Below are 4647 nucleotides of genomic sequence, written 5' to 3' on the forward strand. Positions count from 1 at the left end.
ATCTCAACTGATTATCCTCCGGACAACTAGTCTCTTTCTTTTCTCTCACTTCCTTCTCCATGTGGCGTGTGCACCCGCTCCCGGTATGAGGCACGTGTCCGCGCTATTCTCCGATATGCACTCACAATCACACCTGATATACAACCTTTTGTACAAAACTACAGTAACGAGCCAATTTTGTAAAATGTAAGGAGTAGCAATAAGTACCGATATTCGTGTTAAAATGTAAGGAGTAAAAGTTAAAAGTCGCCAAAAAATAAATAAAGTAAATTAAAAATATCTAAAAAAACTACTTGAGTACAGTAACAAAATATTTGTACTTCGTTACTTCCCATCTCTGTATTCCGGAACTACTTGTAAGCTACTGGTAATTAGCAGTTAGCTCTTATTTGTTCCTTACTCATTCCTTGGTAATGACTCCTAATACCTCATTGTAAAGTGTTACCAACAAAAGCTTTAAGTCAGCAGAAGGGAGTGTCAGTCGCTGGGTGTGAGGGTAGGAGGATTATGGGATTGTGTCCCTTCAAAGAGTCAGCCTCCAGTCAGGGAAAAAACAGCCCCTTTGATTTTAACAGGAGCCATATATTCATGAGTTTGGCCTTGAAAGTACACGGAGACTAGTGTAGAGGGCCACATGCAAAACATGTGTTTTAATAGGGCATGATGACTTGGTACATTTAAAGAGACTTACCCTTTAAGAAGCTGTAATTAAAAAGGGAGCGATGGCTGTATGAATAAAGGACTCTCTCACAGAGTGTGCATGGGGGTTGTTTTTGTAGGCACTCAGTTTGCGCTAACAACTGGAGGCGGCTTCTTGTCTGCTAAGACATCTAAAGATTTTATCGGTGTTTCAAGCAAGTATGTCTCAAAATCATCAAAGATATCAAGAAAGATGAAAGGGCAAGAAGTAACCTACTATCTGTGAATCTCTGTGCCACATTGGCGGTATTTATAGCATATATGTTTGGCGTTTGGATAGCCAATTCAGGTCACACAAGATTGCTGTACTATTGGTGGAGGCAGACACAGCCTTTTAAACAACACGCTGAGCTGTGAGTATTTCAATGTTGTCTCATCAGCCCTATGCCCCTCTCAGTATGTCTCCAACTCAGCTAAAAAGTAGCTTTATGTCAGCAATAACAATGGAGGAATTGTATTTATATATGCCATGTCAGATTTAGCTAGTTACATACATCAAGTCCTATTTTTTTTTTAGAGAATATATTTGGAGGTCATAACCAAAACGTCATAGCCCCCCCTTTTTCTGCAATGATGATTAGCCTGTAATTGACAGAAGATGCACAGTTTTACAGATTTACAGGGTTGGGAGATGATTGCTACTTTTTCCTGTTATAGTGAGACTGTACACGTTGTTCAAATGTGACTTGAGTCTGCAAGCCTGATGAGTATGGCTAAATGAAAAGGTTTGTGTGCTGAGGCACTATTTTGCTGTCTGCAAAAGATAGTCCATCGCATCTCTGTTATGTAGATAGGCAGCATGTGTTTACATATAGTATACATCATACACATCAGCAGTCCCGCATGTACAGAAAATGTAGATGGGTGCAAATGAATTCTGTACCAGAACACAAAAAACAGTGTTAGTGTACACAATAGGAACATGTCAGCCAAGTCAAAACCGTGATACCTCCAGTCTTTTTCTCACACTGTGCATCTGCTAACCTGTGTCTAAAACCACCTTTGTGATGGTATAATCCATCCACCACACCAGTGACTTACAGTAAGGGCTCAAAATAAGGCATTGTACCATCCCTCCACCCCTCCCCCAACCAATTTTTCGCCATCCTTTCATTCCTCTCACCCCTCAATCTCCCTCTGTCCCCCTCCCCATTTCTGATCTGCTGTGTTTCAGTACCAGAGGTCACAAGCTTTGGACATAGCAAAGGCCCCAGCCGGGCCAATGTGCTGACTGAGGGGATATGGGCCTTGACTTTGGGCAGTGTGAAAGATCCATGCCTGCCTTGTTTGTCTGTCTGTCCGTCTCACTGGCCACACTTTAACAAGATTGGAGGGCTCTGTAAGGCGGATTTACTGGAGCACAACTCCCCCTAGGGCCTTTTCATGGAAATGGGTTCCTCCATATTTCATCATAGCCTCTTAATCTCTCTTTGTCAAATGTGTCTGTCTTTGCTCTCACTCTGTCTCTCTGTCTCTCTGTCTCTCTGTCTCTCTGTCTCTCTGTCTCTCTGTCTCTCTCTCTCTCTCTCTCTCTCTTGCATACTCTCTCTAACCTCTGGTGTTAGCTTCAGCTTTCTTTTGTTAATTATGATATGCTTCGTTTCTTTCTTTTTGTGGGTAAAGATTGAACCTCACCACAAATGAAAGCATGAAGCTTAGCCAAACAGAGCTGAGAAAAGCAGACCCAATGATAGAGAAGGAGGGATGGAGGACATGGCCTGGGGTATGGCTCCAGCTATCATATCACAAGTTCTCTCTACATTTATCTCTCCCTAGATGACCCTGTTTATTTGGATGGCCTTTCCCATGTCCTAAACAAAAAAATCTTATAAAGACATGCAAATGCATGCACAGCACTGTAACCAGGAATGTTATTTCAGTTTTTTTTCTGTCTAGGTCAACTTACTGCAAATTCAAATCCAAGGTCATAAACCCAAACTTGACTGACCAAACACTTTTTCATACTTTGTGTGCATAGCTGCCACAACAATGAATTCTGTTGTGTCTCATAGTTGATGTTGACACAAATGATGAGGTCTTGCAGTCCAACCATTCCAGCTGTGCACACGGTAAATGAGGCCAATCCAAATGCAAACGCACATCAAAGCAAGCTTATTTTGGGAGCACTGTGTCATCCATTCCACAGCACAAAAACCCCTCTGCAAGACCATAAATCAGGGGCAAAGTGGGGAGCAGCAACTATATACCAACCAATACCCATTTTGATTGTCTGCCAACTCTTTCTGGAAAAACCTAACCTATAATTTTCTTTCCGTCACAGATACAGCACATTTTGCTATTTTCTATGACGATACTTAAATCCTCATTGTTGGGCAAAGAAGCACTTTTCTGACACCAGACCCCATCATTGATTGGAGGTCAATTTAAAGTTGGCGCGTGGAAAGTTTTATTCTTTGTGTGGAAAAAGATTGCAATGGCCCGCTTTCAGCAGCCACCCTGGCCCTATCTATCTTTTAGGTAAACCTACAGTTGAAGTGGTGGGCAGTTAAGTAGGATGTGGGAGGTGAGAAAAGAAGCGGGGAGCTCTTATCAGGCCTGCTACACAGTGCTGGGTTCAGCCCGCGGCTGCTGATGGGTTTAGCAGAGGTTACCCTGAGGAGCTGAGGGGAGAGACAGTGGGCACAGGACTCCCCGCAGACCCCTATACCACCATCAAGTATTAATGTGCACCATTAGGTCCAACCAATTGCACGCGCACACACACACACACACACACACAAACACACACACACACACACACACACACACACACACACAAACACGGTCTGACAAATCTCCCTCTTGAATATTCCTTTCATTGCAAAGCTCTCTTGCTCTCTCTCTCTTTCTTCTGACATCCAAACTAAAATTGGTGGGGAGCCCACAAGATGAATGACCATGCAAATCCTGCATTAAAAAGTCATAAATGGGGATACCTTCAGGGTTTTGGAGGAGGGGTGGCCCTTATTTTTCTGCTGATAAATGACTTGAACTGAGCAGGTGGTCCAACAAAGCAGAAGGACCTCAGAAATGTGCCCTGTCAGTCCTAGGCTGCCAAATGGTCTCACAAACATTTAACCGTGAGGTGCCCTCTCTCTGTCGAAGAGGTGATTGCCAATTGGAAACCTTAAACTTGATTGACAGTGAGTAGCCCGGAGCTCAGGCATATAGCTGAAGACTCAAAAAGTAGAGACAGAGCTTAAACAAAACGTGAAGAACTGCACATCCGACTGAAGCTCCCTTTGAAGAAGTGGTTTGTGTGAGGCTACTCCTCTGTGTCCTGCGTCAGCACTGACTCATTGGTTTCACAGCACACAGCTGACATTTTCATTGGCCCAGAGATCACTTATGGGAAAGGGTGTTGGCTCCTGTGAGGGTGGGCCAGTGAACTTGTGGACAGGCGCCCAGTGAGTGCTCATGCATTTGGCCTCCTGTGGAACATTTGACTGCATGCAATTGTGTCTGTTGAGAACAAAGGAATTCTTTCAAAGGGCTCTGGGTTGAATTACTCCACCGCAGACACAACACCTGTGAATGTACATAGTTTTTTCTTTAAATGCGTGTCCTGCACCACAATGTTTATTTATTCTGTGCAAACATGACGAAATATTGAACCTCTGAGCTATTAAGCAGCATAATGAAAAGGGGATGTAACAATATTTACACAACCTGTACATTCCTGCATGACTCCAAATGAGAGACTGCTGGCTAGATAACTTTATTTTAAGTGCTCATAATCCCCAGAAGCTATCGGCTCGTTTGGTATTTAAATTGAAGGCAGGTAGTTAAGTTAAATGTTGTAGAGCCAAAAATATCTGTCACATTTGAGTGTGTAAGCTAAATGGTGCTCTGCAGTATCGTACAGTCTTTCTACCAGGTGGAGGGAGTTGAATTTCTCCACAGTTTCTGGACACACACATACACACACACACACACACACACACACAC

At 43.2% G+C, this 4647-nt stretch overlaps 1 protein-coding gene across 1 annotated transcript in view; it reads left to right on the plus strand.

Moving 5' to 3' along the window:
• clmpb (CXADR like membrane protein b) overlaps positions 1-4647 on the plus strand; it is a gene marked incomplete at its 3' end in the record, with an annotated part of 60761 nt that overhangs the window by 41998 nt on the left and 14116 nt on the right.

This window comes from Etheostoma spectabile, chromosome 3 (assembly GCF_008692095.1).
Source record: "Etheostoma spectabile isolate EspeVRDwgs_2016 chromosome 3, UIUC_Espe_1.0, whole genome shotgun sequence".
Classification (NCBI taxonomy): domain Eukaryota; kingdom Metazoa; phylum Chordata; class Actinopteri; order Perciformes; family Percidae; genus Etheostoma; species Etheostoma spectabile.